Source organism: Pan troglodytes, chromosome 9 (genome assembly GCF_028858775.2).
Source record: "Pan troglodytes isolate AG18354 chromosome 9, NHGRI_mPanTro3-v2.0_pri, whole genome shotgun sequence".
Classification (NCBI taxonomy): Eukaryota; Metazoa; Chordata; class Mammalia; order Primates; family Hominidae; genus Pan; species Pan troglodytes.
In genome coordinates this window covers 61764989-61789781 of record NC_072407.2, presented here as the reverse complement: position 1 = coordinate 61789781, position 24793 = coordinate 61764989, and the positions used below count along the sequence as shown (strand labels likewise).

General features: G+C 45.6%; 9 non-coding genes across 9 annotated transcripts; 5 read left to right on the top strand and 4 right to left on the bottom strand.

Moving 5' to 3' along the window:
• Positions 1-2108: 2108 nt before the first annotated feature.
• TRNAF-GAA (transfer RNA phenylalanine (anticodon GAA)) lies at positions 2109-2181 on the top strand. The gene has a single exon. It is a non-coding gene; the product is annotated as a tRNA-Phe (tRNA).
• A 5935-nt stretch (positions 2182-8116) lies between these two features.
• Positions 8117-8189, top strand: TRNAK-UUU (transfer RNA lysine (anticodon UUU)). The gene has a single exon. It is a non-coding gene; the product is annotated as a tRNA-Lys (tRNA).
• Positions 8190-9688: 1499 nt separating this feature from the next.
• LOC112204871 (U7 small nuclear RNA) lies at positions 9689-9748 on the bottom strand. Its single transcript, XR_002938618.1, has one exon. It is a non-coding gene; the product is annotated as a U7 small nuclear RNA (small nuclear RNA).
• A 1237-nt stretch (positions 9749-10985) lies between these two features.
• TRNAF-GAA (transfer RNA phenylalanine (anticodon GAA)) lies at positions 10986-11058 on the top strand. The gene has a single exon. It is a non-coding gene; the product is annotated as a tRNA-Phe (tRNA).
• A 995-nt stretch (positions 11059-12053) lies between these two features.
• On the bottom strand, positions 12054-12126 carry TRNAK-UUU (transfer RNA lysine (anticodon UUU)). Its single transcript has one exon. It is a non-coding gene; the product is annotated as a tRNA-Lys (tRNA).
• A 4581-nt stretch (positions 12127-16707) lies between these two features.
• Positions 16708-16790, bottom strand: TRNAL-UAA (transfer RNA leucine (anticodon UAA)). The gene has a single exon. It is a non-coding gene; the product is annotated as a tRNA-Leu (tRNA).
• A 375-nt stretch (positions 16791-17165) lies between these two features.
• On the bottom strand, positions 17166-17251 carry TRNAR-UCU (transfer RNA arginine (anticodon UCU)). Its single transcript is given in 2 exon segments — positions 17166-17201; positions 17215-17251. It is a non-coding gene; the product is annotated as a tRNA-Arg (tRNA).
• A 234-nt stretch (positions 17252-17485) lies between these two features.
• TRNAV-UAC (transfer RNA valine (anticodon UAC)) lies at positions 17486-17558 on the top strand. Its single transcript has one exon. It is a non-coding gene; the product is annotated as a tRNA-Val (tRNA).
• Positions 17559-17843: 285 nt separating this feature from the next.
• TRNAV-UAC (transfer RNA valine (anticodon UAC)) lies at positions 17844-17916 on the top strand. The gene has a single exon. It is a non-coding gene; the product is annotated as a tRNA-Val (tRNA).
• The last annotated feature ends 6877 nt before the right edge of the window (positions 17917-24793 follow it).

Genomic DNA, 24793 nt, shown 5'->3' with positions numbered 1-24793 from the left:
ACTTAAATCCACTCTTTGTCATTAATATACCTAGCCTATGGTAAGTCTATACTACGGTATTAATTTTCCATAGCTGCATAACTAATTACTATAAACAGTAGCTTAAAACAACACCTGTTCTATCCATTCACGGTTTATCCGTTCATCTGTAGATGAGAAGTCCCACATGATGTGACTGGGTTCTCTACTCAGGGTGTCACAAGACTGAAATCAAGGAGTTGACCAGCTTGAGTTCTCATCTGGAGGCACTGAGGGGAAAGCTGCTTACAAACTCATTCTTGTTCTTGGCCAACTTAGGTTTCCTGCAGTTGCAGAACTGAAGACCAATTTCCTTGCTGGCTGTCAGCTGAGAACCACCCTCAACTTCTAGAGACTGCCCATATATTTTTGCCACATGGTCCCCTCCATCTTCAAGTCTTGTGTTTTGAGTCTCTGACTCCTTTCTGCAACCAGCTAGAAAAAACCCTCTGCTTTTAAAGGGCTCAAGTGATTGGTCAGGCTCACCCAGATAATCACATATTTTAGAGTAACCTGTACTATATAATATCACCTAATAACAGGTTATAAATTAATATGATGAATTTCATAGTCCCAGGGATTATGCAGGGTTTTGTGGGGCTGGGAGGGTGTTTTGTGGGTCATTTTAGAATTTTTCGTACTTCAACTACCAAGGGAAACCAAAAGGGTGAAATTTAAGCTAAACAAATGATAGGCTCTTGAGTCTGAAAAAACTGTAAAGTCACCTAGTTTAGGCGTGACAGCCACAAACATCTCATTTCAGATGTACTCTTTTCTTAATCTTTCTTGAGAATGACAGTCTATACTCATCCTGCATTTTAAGCCTATTGTTTATAAATTCTAAACTAAGGTCATGTTTTTATTTCAAATTGTAATGAGTCCATGCTGGCTCCTTATTTATGAAGCAAGTGAATACAAAGCATTGAATTATTCTAACAGCCTTATGGAGTTTATATAAAACTTTTTTTTTTTTTTTGAGACGGAGTTTTGCTGTTGTTGCTCAGGCTGGAGTGCAATGGCGCAATCTCGGCCCACCGCAACCTCCACCTCCCTGGTTCAAGCGAGTCTCCTGCTTCAGCCTCCCGAGCAGCTGGAATTACAGGCGTGCACCACCACGCCCGGCTAATTTTGTATTTTTAGTAGAGACGGGTTTCTCCATGTTGGTCAGGCTGGTCTTGAACTCCCGACCTCAGGTGATCCGCCTGCCTTGGCCTCCCAGAGACACCGCGTCTGGCTAAAACATTTTTCAGTGAATAAATGCAAGAGATGAAAATTATGAAATGGGAGGTGGAGGAGGAATAAAATCAGCATATTAGAGAGATTATTAAACCACAACTTGCTTCTTAGAGTTTGAGGGAAGCCTGACTTAATTCTTTTTTTTGACTATATATATTTAAAAATGAAAAATGCCAAGATGGTATTCCAAAAATTGAGGTATATTTTTAATGCTAGGTTTAGCAAATCAATGCTTTTAACAAATACTGTACAGTGACTCTATGTTTACCTCATGTGGAGGTAGCATTGAAAGTCTACATTTGAAGCCTTTACAAATGGCCTTCCTTACCTCTTCTATATATCCTGGATTTCAATCTGAAGATATCTGTAAAAATCACAATGTTTATATATATCTACCTTGCAAAATCCGCCTTTGCACAAGAAAAACAAGTATATTTTAAAAATTTATGGCAGTATTGTTTTTAATAATGAGGTATAGAAAAAGGTAAAAAAGCTGATAGTTGTCAGTTTAATTACATAGATTATCTTATAACCATACAATCCAATACTGGCGAACGTGGATTAAAAAGTATGATAGGTCTACATAACTGCCATGAAAAAAGTCCATAATATGTTTTTAAATGAAAAAAGCAAATTGCAGGGAACTTAAAACAACAACAACAAAAAACCCTGAGAAAAGTGATTTATCACTTCAGTTTGTAAACAAGGGCCTTGCCTTATCACCTTGCCTTATCACCTTTGTAACATTTGTAAAATGCTTACCTCTAGCTGAATCCATATGATCTTTGTTACCACGGAACAAATACTATTTTATTATAATTATGTAGAAAAAAAGAAAAATGTCTTCCAGGGCAGCCGAAATAGCTCAGTTGGGAGAGCGTTAGACTGAAGATCTAAAGGTCCCTGGTTCAATCCCGGGTTTCGGCAGCGCTTCCGTTTTAGGCGCTAGTCATCACTACATGTGATTTCTGCAGTTAACAGGGTCAACACCCTGTGGGTTCTCACGCGGGCTGGGGCAGTTAAGGGAAACCTTATCGTCATTTTCCCCTGGGAGGGAGGATACTGGGGACATATGTCTTACCTTTTAAACTGCCCAGTACGAAGTTACGCCTCTGCCCTCACTTGGGACCTGGTTTGAGACAAGCTGTCCCGGAGCACTGCGCATAGCTCACTTTCTTGAGCAACCCTGTGTCCCCGCACCCCGCTCCTCTTCTTTCGGGTTCTAGGCAGCCGTGGGCGCTGCGACCTTTCTCTCAGGGTCAGAGGGGCGGGAGCTCTCGGCCTGCGCCGCCTCCGCTGCCTGCTTGGTCGCGGGCTTGCCGGGAATGGTGACAGCCCGGGCCCCCTCTTGGCCAAAGAAGTCCTCGAAAGCGTTCGGCGCACGGGCTTTGTCCAGCTTTTTTAACCGTAACAAGGACCGGGGCCGGGCGCGGTGGCTCACGCCTGTAATCCCAGCATTTTGGGAAGTCGAGGCGGACGGATTACTTGAGGTCATGAGTTCGAGACCAGCCTGGCCAACACGGTGAAACTCTGTCTTTAAAAAAGAAAACAAAAACAATAACAAGGACCCTAGAACAGCTCTTAGGTGGGGCGGGAGACAGAGATCGGAAGCCCTTTCTAGTTTAAATCTACACTAGGGTTAGAAGACCAAATACAGGACGTCCAATTAATTTCTTTTTTTTTTCTTTTTCCTTTTCTTTTCTCTTTTTTTTCTTTTTTTAAGATGGAGTCTTGCTCCCATGCTGGAGTGCAGTGGCGTGATCTCGGCTCACTGTAACCTCCGCCTCCCGGGTTCAAGTGATTCTCCTGCCTCAGCCTCCGGAGTAGCTGGGATTACAGGTGCCCGGCTAATTTTTGTATTTTTAGTAGAGACAGGGTTTCACCATGTTGGCCAGGCTGGTCCCGAACTCCTGACCTCAGGTCATCCTCCTGCCTCAGCCTCCCAAAGTGTTGGGATTACAGGCACGAGCCACTGAACCCGGCCAAAATTTGAATTTCAGAGAAACAACAAATACTTTTTAGTATAAACATGTCCCAAATATTGCATGGAACATATAAAGTACATATTTGTTGTTTCTGTGAAATTGGATTTAACTGGACATCCTGTATTTTTATTTTCCAAATTGCAAGTCACTTGTACATCATATCCTTGCACCCCTCTGAACCCTATGCACCACCTTCTCCACCCCAGCAAAGATATCCAGACGCTGTATGCAGGAAGAACTGAATTTGAGAGGACACCGTTTGATCTTCAACACCTGGCAGTTTACAAAACAGGTTTGTATCCATTGGCTAATTTGTTATCAGCACCAACAGAGAAGCTCCTGGCAGAGATCACTAGGAAACACCCCGGGAATTGGCCATCCCACCAGTTTCTAGGCTTCCAGAGTTGTCCATGCTTGTCCGGCATGGGGGCGGAGGTCAGTGGAACTCGGAGGATATGGATTGAATTTCGGTAGAAAGCCTCATTAAGATGATGAACCACAGCCGGGCACAGTGGCTCACACCTATAATCCCAGCACTTTGGGAGGCTGAGGCGGGCGGATCACCTGAGGTTGGGAGTTCAAGACCAGCCTGACCAAAATGGAGAAATCCCGTCTCTACTAAAAATACAAAATTAACCGTGCGTGGTGGCGCACGCCTGTCATCCCAGCTACTCAGGAGGCTGAGGCAGGAGAATCGCTTGAACCCAGGAGGCAGAGGTTGCCGTGAGCCGAGTTTACACCATTGCACTCCAGCCTGGACAACAAGAGCGAAATTCCGTCTCAAAAAAAAAAAAAAAAAAAAAAAGATGAGCCACTCCACTCAAGGCAAGGCAATGGAAAAACACACTTAGGGAGTGCCTTCTTTTTAGTCAGGCTGGACCATGGAGGGAGAGGAAGGAGATCCATGTGTCACATTCTAAGAACTTGCAGTGTGGTAAAAGGCAAAATGAAGCCAGCCATATGGTTTTTAGGCCTATTTATACCCCTCTCCTCTTTCTGTTAATGTTTGCCAATATGCTAGCTGATATGGGGCTTCACCCCCAAAATCGTTGAGTTCTTGGGTGGAAAGATGTATTTTGATGAGGGGCTCTTGAAAGTCCAATGGTGATCAATAAGAAGAAACCCCAACTGATCATCTAATAGACTAGAGAATTAAACTTTGCATGAGGTTTGGTCGAACGCCATTCTAGATGTTACTAGGAAGGTGTTTTTGGTTTGTTCGTTTGTTTCTTTTGAGACAGGGTCTTGTTCTGTTGCCCAGGGGTGGAGTGCAGTGGCACCATCACAGTTCACTGCAGCCTCGACCTCCTGGGCCTCAAGTCATTCTTTGGCCTCAGCCTCCCTAGTAGCTGGGACCACAGGTACGCAGCATCACGTCCGGTTAATTTTTTGTATTTATAGAGACGGGGTGTCGTCATGTTGCCCAGGCTGGTCTCGAACTCCGGAGCTCAAGCGATCTGCCTGCCTCGGCCTTTCAAAGTGCTGAGACTACAGGTATGAGTCACAGTCCCTGGCAATGAAGGTATTTTTTACATGTGATTAACGTTTAAATCAGTAGACTCCAGGTAAAGAAGATCACCCTTTATAATGTGCCTCATTAAATCAGCTGAAGCCTTTAAGAGCAAAGACTGGAGTTTCTGAAGAAGAAGGAATTCTCCTAAAAACTTTGCTATAGGCCAGGCGCGGTGGCTTACGCCTGTAATCCCAGCATTTTGGGAGGCCGAGGCGGGCAGATCACCTGAGGTCAGGAGTTCCAGACCAGCCTGGCCAACATGGTGAAACCCCATCTCTGTTAAAAATACAAAAATTAGCCGGGCATGGTGGCGCATGCCTGTAATCCTAGCTACTTGGGAGGCTGAGACGGGAGAATTGCTTGAACCTGGGAGGCAGAGGTTGCAGTGAGCCAAGATTGAGCCACTGCACTCCAGCCTGGACAACAGAGCAAGACTCCATCTCAAACAAAAACAAACAAACAAAAAAAACTTTGGTATAGAAAACCTGCCTTCCTGAGTCTCCAGCTTACTGCCCTGCTGAATTTATTTATTTATTTATTTATTTAATTTTTTGAGACGGAGTCCTGGTCTGTCACCCAGACTGGAGTGCAGTGGCGCCATCTGGGCTCACTGCAACCTCTGCCTCCTGGGTTCCAGAGATTCTCCTGCCTCAGCCTCCCAAGTAGCTCGACTACAGGCGTGCACCACCACGCCTGGCTAATTTTTCTATTTTTAGTAGAGACGGGGTTTTACCGTGTTGGCCAGGCTGGTCTGGAACTCCTGACCTCAGGTCATCCACCCGCCTCGGTCTCCCAAAGTGTTGGGATTACAGGCATGAACCACAGCACCTGGCCTGCCCTGCTGAATTTAAACTCAAGATGGCAACCTTAACTCTTATCTGAATTTTCAAACCGTTAGTCTGCCCTACAGGTTTTGGGTTTGCTGACCCCCACGATGTGTGAACCGAGCTCTTAAAATAATCTTTCTCTACCTCTGTTTCTATCTGTCTCTGTCCTACTGGTTCTGTTTCTTTGGAGAACCTGACAGCATGCTTTAAAGTGTTACTTATACACACAGGTAAGAGTGAAGAATGAGATTGTTACTATTGCTCTGAGCAAAAGCCAACCACCTTGGGACCAAAAGTGGGAGGCATATTCCTAGGAAATGTTGGGCCTAGCCTTTGCCCTAAAAAGGCAAGCCCTGTCTGTTTTCAGCCTGAAGAGGAGAGGGGGAATCCTGGTGAGAAGCATTTGGAATTCAAGCTCAGAGAAGAAGACACGGTATTTCTGGCTGAATCACATTTCCTGCATGCCTGCACACTCCTACTCACCTTTCAAGGCACAGTTCTAATGCCTTCCCCCCCTGCCAGGTGCTACTCTGCCTTCCTTCTAGTGATTTCTCTGGGTTACCAAAGGTCTTGCATATTTCTCTATTAAAGCATTGATTAAAGGCCATCTCGGCTCACTGCAACCTCTGTTTCCTGGGTTCCAGCGATTCTCCTGCCTCAGCCTCCCGAGTAGCTGGGACTATGGGTGTGCGCCACCGCACTCGGCTATTTTTGTATTTTTTGGTAGAGACCAGGTTTCACCATGTTGGCCAGGCTAGTCTCAAACTCCTGACCTCAAGTGATTGGCCCGCCTCGGCCTCCAAAGCGCTGGAATTACAGGCGTGAACTACTGCTTTGGCCAAGCTGCATTCTCAAAGGTGTAAAGGGTAGAAGTATATACCACCCGAAAATATGCCACTCCGGCCTAAGGATTATTTTGCGCTAAAGGCAATTGGGAAGAAGCTGATTAAAATAAAGCTCCATAGCCTCCCCCTATCTGCCTAAAAGCAGGATATACATTTACAAAGTCGTTCCTCCTCCTTTCTCTACCAGGAAGGACAAAGGTTGATAACCTAAGACAACTTTAGGTCCTTAACAGCTTGGAGACGTGAACAGAGGGGACCACAGAAGTATATTTAACAAGCTTTAGGAACCTGCCTTTATCTACCATTAATTTCCCATATATTTGCTTTCCCACAATTTGCTGTCCCTGGAGACCCGAGGTCCTTTCTTTTTGCTTTCTTTTTTTTTGTTTTTTTGGGACAGAGTCTTGCTCTGTCGCGCAGGCTGGAGTGCAGTGGCGCGATCTCGGCTCACTGCAACCTCTGCCTCCGAGTTCAAGCGATTCACCTGCCTCAGCCTCCTGAGTAGCTGGGATTACAGGCGCGCGCCACCACGCCCGGCTAATTTTTGTATTTTTAGTAGAGACGAGGTTTCACCACATGTTGGTCAGGCTGGTCTCGAACTCCTGACCTCAGGTGATCCGCCCACCTCGGCCTCGCAAAGTGCTGGGATTACAGGCGTGAGCCACCGCGCCCGGCCTTTAAGGTCCTTTTCCTTTGTGTTGTCACTTCTCCAAAAACGTATTGTTCTTTGTTGACGATGCTGTTTAAAATGGAGTTCTCAGCCACACCTTTGGAATTACTCATTCCCTGGGTATGTCCCATGTATATATGAAATGCACATGTTAATACACTTGTTTTTCTCTTTATTCTGTCTGTTGTTACAAGAGTCCCAGCTGAGAACTCAAATTGGTAGAAGGAAGATTATTTTTCCTTCTCTATAGGTGCTTGGAGGTAACGAGGGGAAAGGAGTTGAAAGGAAGGTGACATTTCAGGTATCGATGGGACAGCACGTGCGAGGCCTAGAGGACTGAAAGTTCTTGATGGGATCTGTCAGAAGAAAACAGCTGCGTGTACAGGGGAGAAGTGGGAGGGGCGGGTCGGCTAGCGAGCTGAGACGGAGCTGCGCGTGCGTCGAAGCCGGGGCTGTGGGGGCGGGGTGGGTCCGGGGCGCGCTCACCGGATCGCCGGCGAGCTACGGCTACCACCCGTCATCTCTTTTCAGCTAATCTGCTTCGCGCTACTTTTTTGAGGTGGGCACCTGGGATGGAGGCAAGGAATCACGAAGTGGCGTCTCCTCGGAAGGGGCAGCCTGATGTCTTTAACCACTGAACTGTGGTTTCCAACCGGATGCGCTTTGGGTTCAGGGCTAAGACACGCGTAGGCGGTGCAGACAGTTCAATTCGTGGGCGGCTTTTTCTCTCCCCTGCGCGGTTTTGCAGAACTGAGGGTTCACGTTTGCCACGCAGTCTCTAAATGTAAGGAGAACTTGCTTTATTTAACGAATGTGTATTCAGCTGCCAAAGAACAAGCTAATCACCCTTCCTCCCCACGCCCGACTTCGCCTCCTCCCAGTCCTCGCCGGATTTCTGCATCGGAATTGGATTGGATCACACACAAAAGAAGAGCCCAGGAACTCGTTCACCACCTTGCCAGTTAGTTCACGGCATAATGGTAGCACAGTCTTCATTAATGGAAGCAAGGTTGCTACCGTGAGCCCGGATAGCTCAGTCGGTAGAGCATCAGACTTTTAATCTGAGGGTCCAGGGTTCAAGTCCCTGTTCGGGCGGCGTTGTTTTTTTCCTCATTAAAAGAGTAAGAACCAATTTTAGGATCTTTTGTTTGTTAACACACTGCAAAAGAAGGGAATAAAGTCCTGGATTGTGTAAACTGCGACCCCAAACCCTTCTCGGAGGGTAAGCCCTCTATGGGGATAGGCCTTTGTGCAGAGGTATACGGGAAACTTCTAATCCATCACTTTGGGGGCTGAAATAGGCAGATTATTCTGTAGCCACCAGCCGGGCTGCTGTATCCCAACAGCGGATATATCAAAGGACCAGGCCCCCACAGTGACAGCCTTTCTTCGCTCCCCTGTGATGGCTCCTGCTGACCCTCCCTCTTGGGTTCTCTCCGATTGGGTGCCTGAGGAATATGGCTGGGATCCTGTACCTTCCCAGCCCTCCTTGCTACCTTAGGAAAGAGTTTTCTGTACTATAAAAAGGAAGTGATGATCATCTAGAAACTGAAGCCCCAAACTGAGCCGTTCCCCTCATTAAACCAGGTCAAATCCACCCGACTCCCCTCTCAAAAGTGTGATCTGAACAAAGGAAGAAGTTGAGGTGGAGACAGCAGCTTCTGTTGGTGGGAGGAAGAGGGTGTGTATTAAGAGAGAGCGTATTCAAGGGACTGAAATGGGAAAAATGAAATGTTAGTGCTCCCCTACTACAAATTAAAAAGGTAAACAGGCGATCCTAGCGCTTTGGGAGACCGAGGCGGGCGAATCACAAGGTCAGGAGTTCGAGACCAGCCTGGCCAACATGGTGAAGCGCCATCTGTAGTAAAAATACAAAAAAAAAAAAAAAAAAAAAAAATAGCTGGGCGTGGTGGCCGGCGCCTGTAATCCCAGCTACTCGGGAGGCTGAGGAAGGAGAATCGCTTGAACCCGGAAGGCGGAGGTTGCAGTGAGCCGAGATCGCGCCACTGCACTCCAGCCCGGGCGACAGTGCGAGACTCTGTCTCAAAGAAAAAAAAAGAAAAAAAAAAGGCGGGGTGTGGGGAAACATCGGCTTCTGCAGCGGTTTTTAGAATGTAAGGTCATCAAGGTGAGCTAATTTCCCTGTGAAGTGAAGGGACCGGTTGCATCCCTTGCTTGGCTAATGATGGAGCCTTCCTGGCTTCAGCCAGGCAACAGAAGAAAGTCGGTCTTGATCTCCTCATTGACAGGATGGGGATGTGGGCTGAACGTGTAAGAGGCTGCCCTCTTAGCTTGTGGACTGTGGTGCCCAGTGAGTCCTGATTAGTGGGGAAAAGCCAGGATGGCGACAGCACCCAATCGTGAGGCAGGGCCTTCACCCTGCCCACAGGAATGCTCTACCGTGGTCCACACAGATCCCAGCATTACCTCCCGCTCTCTAAAGCTCAGTTTCCCCAGGAGAAAGGGAATAATAATAGCTTCCATCTCATAAGCTTGTGATAATTAAATGGGATACCAATGCATGTACTGTGCTTAATAGCCTAAAAGCAAGCATTCAAAACACGGTAGCCATTATTATAATTATTGTTTTTATTTTATTTTCCTGTGAAAACCAGAAAACCTGCTAAACAAATTCTGAAAGAGCTGTAACACTGTTACCATAATTCTTAAAGAGCTTTCAATCTAAGGATGAAACAACAGATACATATTGTAATAGGAGAGGAACCATTACAAAGAAATATGTGCCCAATATGCCCATATTCAGATGACTTGAGTTGACTGGTATGTGCTGGAGGGACAGCGATCCTCGCTGCTCCTAGGAAGAGTGGGCTGGGTGGGCGAGGCGAGCTTCTTTATTGAGGAAAGTAAATCTCAGGGTTCAGAAGGCATTCCAGGGAGAGAAACAGGTAAGTTTCTCGAATTTTTCTCCTTCTTCCTGAAGGAGTCCCTTCGAAAGCGATCAGTTCCACTTTTGGCGATCTTGAAAAGGGGAATCTCTTTACTCCAACCAGTTTCTGAATGAGCAAGAACAGACCAGGCTGGAGCGAGAGGACAAGGGTTGAGAGCTCTGGGTCCCCCCAGTCTTTCCTCCTTTCCCTCCTCCAGTTCATTCCCTCTCCAGCCATGGTGTTTAGTTTAGCCTTTGATGCTTTGGAGCCTCCCTAATAGTTCTGGGTGATTGGTGGCACATTTGTTATTCATTAAAAAATTTGTATATTATCATATCAATTAAAGGCAGGCGTGGGGGAGGACGGAATTGAATGCAATGCTGTAGATCCCTGCTGGACACACAGTAGGTTCTTAGAAAGCGGCGGTTCTTACTCTTATTAGGGCCCTGGGAAGAGAGAAAGCATGAGGAAGACAACACAATGTGGCCTGGGAAAAGGCAGAACGCGAAAGTTTCCTCACATGAAAGGAATTAATTTTCTTACTGATTGCTCTTAAAACCTCAGGGCTAAAAATAATACAGTTTGGAAGGTGAAATGAAGAACTAAAAGCCTGGAAGTGGGAGGAAACAGGATTATTATTATTGTTATTATTATTATTTGAGACGGAGTTTCGCTCTTGTCGCCCAGGCTGGAGTGCAATGGCGCCATCTCGGCTCACTGCAACCTCCGCCTCCCAGGTTCAAGCGATGCTCCCGCCTCAGCCTCCTAAGTAGCTGGGATTACAGGGGCTCGCTACCACGCCCGGCTAATTTTTTTTGTATTTTTAGTAGAGACGGGGTTTCACCATGTTGGCCAGGCTGGTCTCGAACTCCCGAGTTCAGGTAATCCACCCGCCTCGGGCTCCCAAAGCGCTGGCATTACAGGCGTGAGCCACCACGCCCGGTTTCTTTTTTTTTTTTTTCTTTTAAATTTCCTTGACAGGGCGGGACCATCTCATGTCTTCGCCGAAATAGCTCAGTTGGGAGAGCGTTAGACTGAAGATCTAAAGGTCCCTGGTTCGATCCCGGGTTTCGGCAGACCTTTTGTTGGCTCAACCCCTTTGAACAGACAGGGCTACGGTCCACTTCTTAGCCTCTCTGGAGGCTCGCCTCTATCCCCAGTACCCTTGCACGTTTGCACCTACGCCATACACACCCAGAGACGGCTGTTCTCCTTGTCTCTTAAGCGGGCACAAACTAATGAGACGAAGTATTTAGTAAGGTATTATAAGGATGCAAAGAATAAGCTCGAGAAATCAGAAGTCAAAGTCATTATGAGGATGCATGATGAACTTAAGCCTCTCAAAGGAATCAGAAGTCGTAGAATGATTTCTTCCCAGTTCCGTAATCACCCTATTTATACTATTGGATGTTAAATGGCAATACGTGGCACAAGATTTGTTATTGAGGTGGCCAACACGCCTGTTCCACAGGCGGAAGGTCTTGGGTTTGATCACCAGTATAGTCAGCTCTCTGGGGCTGCACGTTTTTTCATCGACGACAGACATGAGGACAGTGTTCAAAAGCATTAGTCTTTACCGCAAGAGACACAAGTCAGGGGCCCACCAGAGCATTAAGAATCTGGTGAAGGACTGCGTCCAGTTGGAGATGTAGGAATCTTGCGTCTTTACGTGTCTTCATCTGAAATATTTCTTGAGTCTCAGTTTCCTCATCGCACTTCTAATAAAAAGTGCCTGAAAACATTCCTCGGTGCCAAAAGCTGCACAATTCTTGCCAAGAATATTACTATTGTGACTCTGACGATGTGTTTATTGATCTGTTTTGAATATAAAATACAATTTAAAAGAAAAAATATCCTAAGACAAAGCAACGTATAAAGGTTGGAAAAGAAAAGCCTGCTATTGGAAGATAAAGTTTCTTGGCATTTTCCACACGTTTCACTTCTTCCGGCAAAAACCCACTAGCAAGTTTTGGTTTCCCTCAAGGAGGGGGCACCCCAAGCGGGTTTCACATAACGTTCCTTTCGCTCAGCCTCGGCCAAATCCATTTGTATTGGAAACTAAAACAGCATCCGCCCGAACAGGGACTTGAACCCTGGACCCTCAGATTAAAAGTCTGATGCTCTACCGACTGAGCTATCCGGGCCCCTGAAGAAAAGCGTTTGCTTAGTCTATCCACAGGAAAATAGGCCACGTGGCCGCATTCTTTCCCTTCGCGATTACAATTCTGAGTCTTTTTGCTGATTTCTTGAGAGATGAACCGGCAAAATTGACATTGAGCAGGCGTTCAGCAAAATCGAGTCTTCATTTCTCCTTTTCTCCCATCATAGACGATAAAGACCCAAAAAGTAACCTCCTTCCTGACCTGCTCCGCGCCCTTACTGGAATTTCCCAGGAGGAATCCTCCCAGATTTAAGACATTTGACCGGGCCTCCGGGTAAACAGCGGGATTTCTAATTCCAGTTTTGGTCTTTGAGGAGTCAGTCCTAGAGCTTCTTGTGGGAGAAGCAGTGATGAAAAATTAGGTTTCCAATAATCGATTGGACTCAGTAAGTGGCTACTTACTGAGTGCAAACCGCACTCTCGGAACTAAGCAAGTACTGGGGCCGCAAAGACAAAGTCTCGGCCCTCAGTGGAACTGGAAAACGCGCAAAACAGAAGACCCTAGTCACGCGCGTTGGTGGTGGGATGCCAGCCTTTGCGGACCCCGGAGGACTTGGTCGGCACCCGAAGTAAGAGCCAAGTTTTCCAGGGAGTGATGATGCCTGAACCGAGCTGTGGATAGCGACTGGGCACCTGAAGACTTGGAAAGAGGTTTCTAGCCGAGGGAAGAGCAAATGGAAAATGATGATATTTACTAACCTTGGGCATCTGACCATTTAGCTAAAGCGTCCATTGAAAGATTTTGATCAGGCAAGCTACAGGCTGGATTTTATCTTTTTAGGGAGTCTGTTACCTTGGTAGCTGTGTCCCAGACGTACCTAATTAGTCAATTCTATAATTCGACCTGTTTCTTCATAACTTCTTTGCCATCTCATTTCTTAAAGCATTGGATCCCTTGAAAGAGAATTCAGCTGGGCGTGGTGGCTCACGCCTGTAATCCCAGCACTTTGGGAGGCCGAGGCGGGAGGATCATTAGGTCAGGAGATCAAGACTGTCTTGGCTAACACGGTGAAACCCCGTCTCTACTAAAAAAAAAAAAAAAAAAAAAAAAAAAAAAAAATTAGCCAGGCGTGGTGCCGGGTGCCTGTAGTCCCACCTACTCGGGAGGCTGAGGCAGGAGAATGGTGTGAACCCAGGAGGCGGAGCTTGCAGTGAGCGAAGATCGAGCTACTGCACTCCAGCCTGGGCGACAGAGCGAGACTCCGTCTCAAAAAAAAAAAAAAAAAAAAAAAGAAATTAAAGCATTTCTGTATATGAGCGTATATAAACATATATCCTTTAATAATACATATAATTATATATAAATCTTGTTTGCGTATACATGGAAGGTCTATAAAGATAGAAAATAACCTGATAAAAAGGCTACATTTTGAGGAATGGCAATGAAGCCTGTGAGAGGACGTTTTCACTATTTTCTTTTTCTTTTCTTTTCTTTCTTTTTCTTTCTTTCTTTCTTTCCTTTCTTTCTTTCTTTCTTTCTTTTTTTTCTCCTTCCTTCCTTCCTTTCCTTCTTTCTTTCTCCCTTCCTTCCTTTCTTTCTTTCTCTTTCTTTCTTTTTTCTTTTTTTTCTTTTTTTGTCGCCCAGGCTGGAGTGCAATGGCGCGACCTCGGCTCACTGCAACCTCCTCCTCTCGGGTTCAAGCGATTCTCCTGCCTCAGCCTCCTGAGTAGCTGGGACTACAGGCGCCCGCCACCATGCCCGGCTAATTTTTGTATTTTTAGTAGACACGGGGTTTCACCATGTTGGCCAGGCTGGTCTGGAACTCTTGACTTCACGTGATCCGCCTGCCTCAGCCTCCCAAAGTGCTGGGAAAAATATGATTTGTTATTAATAAAATATTCCATGCTTCTGGGATGGCAGAAGTGGCACCTTAGATCAAAGCTTCCTTTGAAGTTTTTCTATAAAGAGCCAGAAGAAAAGGGTTAAATCACACACTTCCTCCTCTGCGGGACTCCCTCCTTGCCTCATTGTTTTGGATGGGAGTTGTTGGTATTGAAAAATCACAAATTTGACAGGTACAGTTTTCACAACTGAAGATGTGGATCCCTAGGCATCAGATGGCAAGCCTCGGCTCAAGGAAGAAAACTAAAACCAGACCCCTTGGAAAGGAGGTGCCTGTGTCTCGGGAGGTCAGTCCCACGGGGTTATGAGCCTTTGGCCTGTTTCTTTCCAAACCTCTGAACCTTCACTTCTTTTTTTTCTTCTTCTTCTTCTTTTTTTTTTTTGAGACGGAGTCTCGCTCTGTCGCCCAGGCTGGAGTGCAGTGGCGCAATCTCAGCTCACTGCAACCTCCGCCTCCTGAGGTCAAGCTATTCTCCTTCCTCGGCCTCCTTAGTAGCCAGGATTAAAGGCGCACGCCACCATGCCCGGCTAATTTTTGTATTTTTAGTAGAGACGGGGTTTCACCATGCTGGCCAGGCTGGTCGCGAACTCCTGACCTCGCGATCCACCCGCCTCGGTGTCCCAAAGTGCTGGGATTATAGGCGTGAGCCACCACGCCCGGTGAACCTCCACTTCTTACAAAAGTGCCAGGTACACTGAGTTACTGAGTACAGTAACTGAGTAACACTGGTCACTGAGTACAGCTTTGAATGAATAAGAGCATGAAGATGCGTTTCCTGTTCTGGGACTGACCAGCTTGATAGGCACCAAACACAGACCAAAAGTCTCAAACTCTTAACTGTATCAAGTGTTAACTGTGTGGTAGTGGACTGCTTAACACTGGGAAGTAGGCCGGGTGCGGTGGCTCACACCTGTAATCCCAACATTTTGAGACGCTGAGGCTGGCGAATCGCTTGAGGCCACGAGTTCGAGAGAAGCCTAACCAACATGGCGAAATCCCACCTCTACAAAAAAATACAAAAATTAGCCGAGCGTGGTGGCACGCGCCGGTAATCCTAGCAACTCGGGAGGCTGGGACAAGAGAATCGCTTGAACCCGGGAGGCGGAGGTTGCAGTGAGCTGAAGGGTGCAATGAGTAGAGATGGCGCCACTGCACTTCAGCCTGAGCGGCAGAGCAAGACTCTGTGTCAAAACAAACAAACAAACAACAACATAGGGAACTGTTAGTATTTCAATTAGCATTCCACAGTGGTTTTGTTTTTGTTTTTTTGTTTTTTTGTGGAAGGTTCTGGCTGATCTTTACAGACAGGGTTCAGGAGTTGCCCCAGAGATCCCTGCTTGATCCTTTCCAGACAGGGTTAGGAACTGGGCTCTGAACCTGTCTCTGTTGCTGTGCCCACTACAACCTACCTTAAACACCTGTTTAACGAATCTGTTTTCCTCCTAGAATGTTTCTGCTGTGAGGACAGGAACTCTCTGTATATCTGCAATCCCTGGGTCAGTGCCTCACTGAAAGCTCTCAAAAACTGTCCTTGAATGAAAGAATGGAGAGTTGAATGAGGGTGATTGGTCAGGAAAGGCTTTTAGTGGAGGAGGAGGGTCAGAATTAGTCCTTGGAAGTTTTTGTTTGGTAGAGAGAGGGGAAGAACATTTCTGTCAAGGACGATGATTTTCATAATCAAATGGAATAAGTTTGTCCTGAGAAAAGCCATTCTGTTGGGCTGCCTTGTTTTATTTTCTGTATAGTACATATCGCTATCTCTCAAATTCTCCAATTTGTCCAGTTGTTTTTATTTATTTTTAATTTAAAAAAAATTTTTTAAATAGAGACAGTGTCTCACGTTCTTGCCCAAGCTGGTCGCAAACCCCTAGCCTCAAGCAATCCTCCTGCCTTGGCCTCCCAAAGCGCTGGGATTGCAGGCGTGAGCCACCGCACCAAACCTGTCGGCTTTTTTTTTTTTTTTTTTTTTTTTTTGAGACGAAGTCTCTCTCTGTTGCCCAGGCTGGAGTGCAGTGGCACCACCTCGGCTCACTGCAACCTCCGCCTCCCAGGTTCAAGCGATCCTCCTGCCTCAGCCCTCCTAGTAGCTGGGATTGCAGACACGCGCCACCATGCCCGGCTAATTTTTGTATTTTTAGTAGAGACGGAGAGTTTCGCCATGTTGGCCAGGCTTGTCTCAAACTCCTGACCTCAGGTGATCCACCCGCCTCGTCCTTCCGAAGTGCTGGGATTACAGGCGTCGGCCACCGTGCCCGGCTGTCTGCTTGTTTTTAAACCATATTTTTCTTCTGTCACTTTGTCATGTAAGTGACATTGGGCAGTGGTCTTGATGGTAAGGCTCTTGTATTTTTTGTTGTTTTGCTTTAAAAGAAAAAAAACCAAACCTACATCACCACAACCCCAGTGTTTAGAACAGTACTTGGCACGTAATAGGATCTCAAGAAATAACTGTCGACTCGGAGTGAACGTTTTTGCAGCACAATGTGCCTCTCGCTCTGTGCTCCCTCACTCCCATATAGCTGGACCCAGACGTTTTCTCTCTTTTTTTCAGACGTTTTCTTTCTACTTTTCAAACCATAAACTGTGAAGCTGTCGCCATATGTAAGGTATCTGGCAAAATGATATTAACTATAGTTATCGTTATCTGGACGCTTAAGATTGCAAAATGGATTGCCAAGGATTAGGAAAAAAGGTTTTTGCCGGGAAAAACAACTACTCTTTACCAGAAGTGGGGTTCGAACCCACGCGGATATGAATCCATTGGATCTTAAGTCCAACGCCTTAACCACTCGGCCATTCTGGTAATTGATGAAACAATGTTTTATTTTAAAGCAACGCGGGTAACACTAGGCGACCAAAGTTTCGGAACAATTTAAAATTACTTTTTTTCCTGATATAAAAGAATAATATGGGGAAAAAACTTGGTAACTTTGATTATATTTCCCTAATTTCTTTATCTCGCCACTAGAAACTGGGGCCAGGTAAAAGTGAAGGAGAAAAGGCTCGACAGAGGAACGGGATTCTTAACGCCTTCAAGTGAAGGGACATAACCAGGAACTGCAATTAGCTGCAATTCACATCATTCTGGAAATTTTAAATGGTAGACAGTTTTCGTTTCATCTATTTTATATCCATTCCCTCCGCCTAACTTTCCGTTTGCCCTTCTTCAAACAAAAAGCGACTCTGGTGGGACTCGAACCCACAACCTTTGAATTTCTCTAACTATCTAGAAGTCCAATGCGCTATCCATTGCGCCACAGAGCCAGACACGTGCGACCTCTCCGCGATGAACACATCAGGGGAGGCACTTTCTTTCCACAAGTAAGTGTGGAACCTTTGTCTCTAAAGAGAGCGTGGGTAGGAATTACACTGGAAAGTCTGTAATCCTGGTGAAAGTTTCTCTTTTCGTGATCGCTGAGCAGTAAATCCCTTTCAGTCCACGTTGTTAACATGTCTTTATGCAGAATTGCTAAATCCAGAGACAGCCATTCCGCACGCGGTTCCATAGTGTAGCGGTTATCACGTCTGCTTTACACGCAGAAGGTCCTGGGTTCGAGCCCCAGTGGAACCACGGCGTGACTCACACGTTTTTCTTTTCTTTCCTTTCTTTATAATGTTTAGTATTAACATTTTGCGAGCCCAATCGTGGGTTTTGGTTCAGGAAGCTGGAGACGCAGACATTTTGACAATGTTTCTGTGCGGTCGTTCTCCTCTGAATACTGGAAAATGAGGAATCCTTTTGAAAGTTTTTCTCTGTGCACAATCGCCGGATGTCAAGTCTACATAACCATTTCCCAGTGCCAAAATGTCTTTTTGAACAATTATCAAATCCTGGAGGAACATTTTAGTCGTGTGGGGTTCCATAGTGTAGTGGTTATCACGTCTGCTTTACACGCAGAAGGACCTGGGTTCGAGCCCCAGTGGAACCATCAGATGTTACCTAGCGTTTTGTGGGCCAGGTGTTGGGTTTTGCACCAGGAAGCTGGCGACGAACCCGTGTCTCAAGAATTTCTACGGCTTGTTTCCCGCCTGCTGCATCAGCCCGGTTTCTCTTAGCGCTCGGCGCTGAGTCGGCCTCCGCGGCATCCCCCGTGTGGCGCCTCTCTGGAGGTGCAGGCGGCTCCGCTCCACCGAGGCTTCGCGCGCCCCTGCGCCTGCGCCTTTCCACTACCTGGCCAGCCGGCTTCTGGGTTCCTGGGTGTTGCCCCTTGGCTCACCTACCTTCTCCTAAGCCTTGCTTGGGCCATCTCTAAAAATTGCCACCACTAAGTCGAAGGACATCACGAAGGCCGCCCCCTCTTTGCTGATTAACTCCAAGTTCACTGCCCTCATACTTTATTTATTTAAATTAAAAATGCTTTTTGAGGCCAGGCGCGGTGGATCATACCTGTAATCCCAGCACTTTGGGAGGCTGAGGCGGGCGGATCACGAGGTCAGGAGATCGTGTCCATCCTGGCTAACACGGTGAAACCCCGTTTCTACTAAAAATACCAAAAAAATTAGCCAGGCGTGGTGGCGGGCGCCTGTAGTCCCAGCTACTGTACTCGGGAGGTTGAGGCAGGAGAATGGCGTGAACCCGGGAGGCGGAGCTTGCAGTGAGCCGAGATCGCGCCACTGCACTCCAGCCTGGGAGAGAGCCGTCTCAAAAAAAAAAAAAAAAAAGCTTTTTGAAAAATTGATTTCATGCACAGAATTCAGAATCCCTCCACGTATTTCACAACTGATGTTTCCATCCCATCTTTCAATGGTTAGCTGTTTCTTTTGTGACCCTTCAGAAATTGTCTATGCATTCACCAGTATACACGTACATTTACTTTCAAAGCCACTTCACGCTTTTTGTACGAAGGTAGCACACATAGGTACCGCTCCCATTTCCTCAACAATATTCTGAAAATCTTCCTATTTCGTTCATACATCTTCGCTTATCCTTTTACTTCCAGTGTTTGGATATATCACAATTCTTTATGCCTTTTGATGAACACTTAAATTGTATCTAGTCTTAGGAACAATGCTGAGCAGATTTCCTTGTTCCTTGGTTTCAGGCAGGGAAATATGTAAAATAATCCTAGCAAAACCTTGAACAGGCACTTACATGGGTAGCTAACTTAATGTTCACAATGTCTCTATTATTATTTATCCCGTTTTACAGACGAGGGAGAGGAAGCATAATGAGATTAAGAAATGGCCCAGGGTTACACCCCTGGTCAGGGACAGAACACAGTACCAACCCAAGCAAGAAGAGTGTTGCCTTTATGTCTCAGAAGAAATTTAATTGATGGCTGGGCGCACTGGCTCACACCTGTAATCCCCGCACTTTGGGAGGCCGAGGTGGAAGCATGGCTTGAACCCAGGAGTTGGAAACCAGCTTGGGCAAAAAAGTGAGACGCCCTCTGCAAACCCGTCCCACCAACCTCCCTGCTCGTCCCCACCAACCTTGCCACAGCTCCTTTCAAAACAGCTTGTATCAAATTACACTCACACCAATATGAAAGCCCTTGTTCTTCCTGTCTCTCTCAAATGAAAATAACTGAATTTTGAGTCAGCTGGAAATGGTTTATTTTGTGTTTTTTTATTGTGAGTTAGGTTGAACGTTTTTCATGTACTTAAAAGCTTCCTTTCTTCCTACTATCTGTTCACCTCTTTTGTTCAATTTTCTTATGTATATATTCTGTTAATTTATGTTTAAATTGGTTTTTAGCCCGGGCGCGGTGGCTCACGCCTGTAATCTGAGCACTTTGGGAGGCCGAGGAGGGCGGATCATGAGGTCAAGAGATCCAGACCATCCTGGCCAACATGGTGAAACCCTGTCTTTACTAAAAATACAAAAATTAGCTGGGTGTGGTGGCACGCACCTGTAATCCCAGCTACTCAGGAGGCTGAGGCAGGAGAATCGCTTGAACCTGGGAGGCGGAGGTTGCGGTGAGCCGAGATCGTGCCACTGTACTCTAGCCTGGTGACAGAGCAAGACTCCGTCTCTAAATAAATAAATAAATAAATAGGTTTTTAGGTGCTCTTTGTAAATTCAGATTTAGGATATATTTTGCAAATGTATCCAGAGTTGCCATTTGTCTTTTGATTATATTTTTGATATTCCGTGCGATGCAGAAATTAAACATTTTTTTGAAGTCAATTTCATCATCTTTTTGGGGGGGGTGCAGGAGAGGGGCTTTTAACATTTCCTGCCTAGAAAATACTTACTCACTTTGAGATTATATTTCAAAAATTATTCTATATTTTCTCCTGATTGTTGTATAGTTAAACATTTTCTAATGTTTCAACCTTCTGTCAGAGGCCTTGGAACCAGAGCAACTCCATCTTGAATAGGGGCTGGGTAAAATAGGGCTGAGACCTACTGGGCTGCATTCCCAGGAGATTAAGGCATTCTAAGTCACAGGATGAGATAGGAGGTCGGCACAAGATACAGGTCATAAAGACCTTTCTGATAAAACAGGCTGTGGTAAAGAAGCTGGCCAAAACCCACAAAACCAGGATGGCAAAGAGAGTGACCTCTGGTGCCCTCACTGCTCATTATATGCTAATTATACTGCATTAACATGTTAAAAGACACTCCCACCAGCACCATGACAGTTTACAGATGCCATGACAATGTCAGGAAGTTACCCTATATGGTCTAAAAAGATGAGGAACTCTCAGTTCTGGGAATTGTCCCCCACTTTCCCAGAAAACTCATGAATAATCCACCCCTTGTTTAGCATATAATCAGGAAATGACCATAAAGGTGGACAGCCAGCAGCCCTAGTGGGCTGCTCTGCCTAAGGAGTAGTGATTCTTTATTCCTTTGCTTTTTTTTCTTTTTCTTTTTCTTTTTTTTTTTTTTTTTTTTTTTGGTGATGGAGTCTTGCTTTGTCACCCAGGCTGGAGTGCAGTGGTGCAATCTCGACTCACTGTAACCTCCACCTCCTGAGTTCAAGTGATTCTCCTGCCTCAGCCTCCTCAGTAGCTGAGACTACAGGCACGAGCCACCACGCCGGGCTAATTTTTGTATTTTTAGTAGAGATGGGGTTTCACCATGTTGGCCAGGCTGGTCTTGAACTCCTTGACCTCAGGTGATCTACTCTCCTTGGCCCCCCAAAGTGCTGGGATTACAGGCATGAGCTACCGCGCCTGTACTATTCCTTTACTTTCTTAATACACTTGCTTTCAACTTTACTTTATGGACTTGCCCTGAATTCTTTCTTGTGCAAGATCCATGAACCCTCTCTTGGGGTCTGGATTGGGACCCCTTTCCGGTACCACTTTGATCCATGTGAAATTTCTATAACTGGCATGAGATAGGAAAGATGGACTTCTTTAAAGGGATTTTATATAGCACTCTGGATAATCTAGGTGTGTATGTATAAATCAGTCACCCTGGTAAAATCCCAACAATTCCAGAAATGAAGCTGGTCCTGCCTGTAACATGTTGCTTAATGTCCTTTCCTTAGAACTTTCCAGAAGTTCTGCTGACCTAGACTTTCCTGCACATCCTCCTTGAGTTCATCAAACTCCCTTCTGCTTTCCTGCGTTCCTTAGGTTGGGTTAGTTCCCTTCTCATAAACAGCATAGTTTTGGGCAGTGTGGTGTAGACTCCAGAGATTCAACACAGGCAACCCCAGAGCCAAATCGAGGTTCAGTGTTATCTCCTCTTGGTTGTGTGAACTTACCACAGTATATACCAGTCTATGTGACCTTGGGCTAGTTGCTTAACTGCTATGGGCTAGCTTCCTCCTCTAAATGGGGACAATAGCTCACATGATTCTGGAGAAGATTTATTTATTATTAATTAATTTATTATTATTATTTTTTGAGACAGTCTCGCTCTGTTGGCCAGGCCAGGCTGAAGTGCATTGGCACAATCTCAGCTCACTGCAACCTCCACCTCCTGGGCTCAAGCTGTTACCCTGCCTCAGCCTCCCGAGTAGCTGGGATTACAGGCACCTGCCACCACGCCCAGCTAATTTTTGTATTTTTAGTAGAGATGGGGTTTCACCATGTTGGCCAGGCTGGTCTTGAACTCCCGGCCTCAGGTAATCTGCCTACCTTGGCCTTCCAAAGTGCTAGGATTAAATGATCTGTGTATAGTAAGCACAGAGTAAATGTCATCCACTGTTATTGTATTGCCAGGTAAGTCTGGTTCAATTTGCATAGAACAATAAGGCTTTTCCTTGGGGACATTTCTGGAAAATGCTAATTGCTAAGCATATCAAATCTGTTTGCTCCTTGGCTTGTAAATCATTGTCCTCTGTCTCTATCGCTTCACATCGTCTTCCCTTTATGGGCATCTTGGTCTCCAAATTTCCCCTTTTTGTAAGGGACACCAATTATATAGTATCAGGGCCTACCCTAATGACCACATTTTAACGTTACCTTTATCTTAACTTTACTTTAACTTTACCTCTGTAAAGATCCTGTCTCCAAATAAAGTTATGTTCTAAGGTACTGGGGGTTGGGACTTAAACATATGAATTTCAAGGGGACAGAATTCAACCCATAGCCTAAGTTGTTAAAACAGAACATATAATTTCCCCCCCCAAACATGGGCTCCTTCTGTATTTCCCTTCTTGGTGAATGATATCACCATCTACCCAGGACTCCAGCCAGACACTGAGCGATTACCTTGTGTTTTCTCCTGCCATGCAGACAGTCACTGGAGCCTGCGGATCCTTTTGTCTGCAACTGAAACCGCCTTTGCAAAATTATGACTGAGACAGTGAAAGAGGTCCAACTTAAACGACTCCATCTTGCCTCTAACCTCCAAGCTGTCCTTGTTCATTTCTGGGCGCAGGCTGAAAAAACTTTGGGAGGAACTTAGTTTATAGTTTTAAAAAATGACAATAACAGCCCTTTCCCAGAACAAACTCCCTTCTTGCCTGGAGACTAGACTACCAAAGTTAGCCACAGTATTAGACATTACGGTTTAGGAGTCAAGTAGTTGGAGGCCACAAGATTCTGACCTTCCCTAAACTGCTCCCAAGATCAGTGCCTGAGATGTTTTGCAGACTCTACTCTTGATGGATCAACTGGCACCACCCATATCGAGAAACCGGCCCATCTGATCTTGTGACTCACACCCAGGAACTGACTCAGCGCAGGAAGACAGGGACGCGCCGTAATTTCGCCTCCGACCCAAGCAATCAGCACGCTCCAACTCACTGCTCCTGCACTCCCACCACATTCTCTTTAAAAACTTTGATCCCCAAATGTTCGGGGAGACTGATTTGAGTAAAATAAAACTCCGGTCTCCCGCTCAGCTGGCTTTGCGTGAATGGCTATTTCTTTATTGCGATTCCCCTGTCTTGAGGAATCGGCTCTGTTTAGGCAGTGGGTAAGGTGAGCCCATTGGGCGGTTTCACAAGGACTTCTCCTCCATTTTGCGACTTAGTTCAGGTTTCTGTCGTCTCTGTCCTGGAATACCAAGTGTGTCCCTGTCTCCAGTCTTGCACACTCCAATCAATGCTTCACACAGCAAACAGAGTGACTTCTCTAAAGTGTAAATGTCACGTTCCATCTCCTCACCCACTAGAGCCCTCTGAGATTTCATCTCCCTCTCCAGCCTATCTTTTGCTTCATTTCCTCCCTTCCCTGGTGCCCCAGCCCTTGTCGTCTTTCTGGTATCTTCTCCCCTACCCTCATTATTATCTTTAAAACGAACTTGGCTACAGTAACCAAAACAGCATGGTACTGGTACCAAAACAGATATAGACCCATGAAGCAGAACAGAGCCCTCAGAAATAATACCACACATCTACAACCATCTGATCTTTGACAAACCTGACAAAAACAAGAAGTGGGGAAAGGATTCCCTCTTTAATAAATGGTGCTGGGAAAACTGGCTAGCCATATGTAGAAAGCTGAAACTGGATCCCTTCCTTACATCTTATACAAAAATTAATTCAAGATGGATTAAAGACTTAAATGTTAGACCTAAAGCCATAAAAACCCTAGAAGAAAACCTAGGCAATACCATTCAGGACATAGGCATGGGCAAGGACTTCATGACTAAAACCCCAAAAGCAATGGCAACAAAAGCCAAAATAGACAAATGGGATCTCATTAAGCTAAAGAGCTTCTGCACAGCAAAATAAACTACCATCAAGTGTACAAGCAACCTACAGAATGGGAGAAAATTTGTACAATTTACCCATCTGACAAAGGGCTAATATCCAGAATCTATAAAGAACTTAAACAAATGTATAAGAAAACATCAAACAACCCCATCAAAAAGTGGGCAAAGGATATAAACGGACACTTCTCAAAATAAGACATTTATGCAGCCAACAGACACATGAAAAAGTGCTCATCATCACTGGCCATCAGAGAAACGCAAATCAAAACCACAATGAGATACCATCTCACACAACTTAGAATGGCGATCATTAAAAAGTCAGGAAACAACAGGTGCTCGAGAGGATGTGGAGAAATAGGAACACTTTTACACTGTTGGTGGGACTGTAAACTAGTTCAACCATTGTGGAAGACAGTGTGGCGACTCCTCAAGGATCTAGAACTGGAAATACCATTTGACCCAGCCATCCCATTCCTGGGTATATACCCAAAGGACTATAAATCATGCTGCTGTAAAGACACATGCACATGTATGTTTATTGCAGCACTATTCACAATAGCAAAGACTTGGAACCAATCCAAATGTCCATCAATGATAGACTGGATTAAGAAAATGTGGCATATAAACACCATGGAATACTATGCAGCCATAAAAAACGATGAGTTCATGTCCTTTGTAGAGACACGGATGAAGCTGGAAACCATCATTCTCAGCAAACTATCGCAAGGACAAAAAACCAA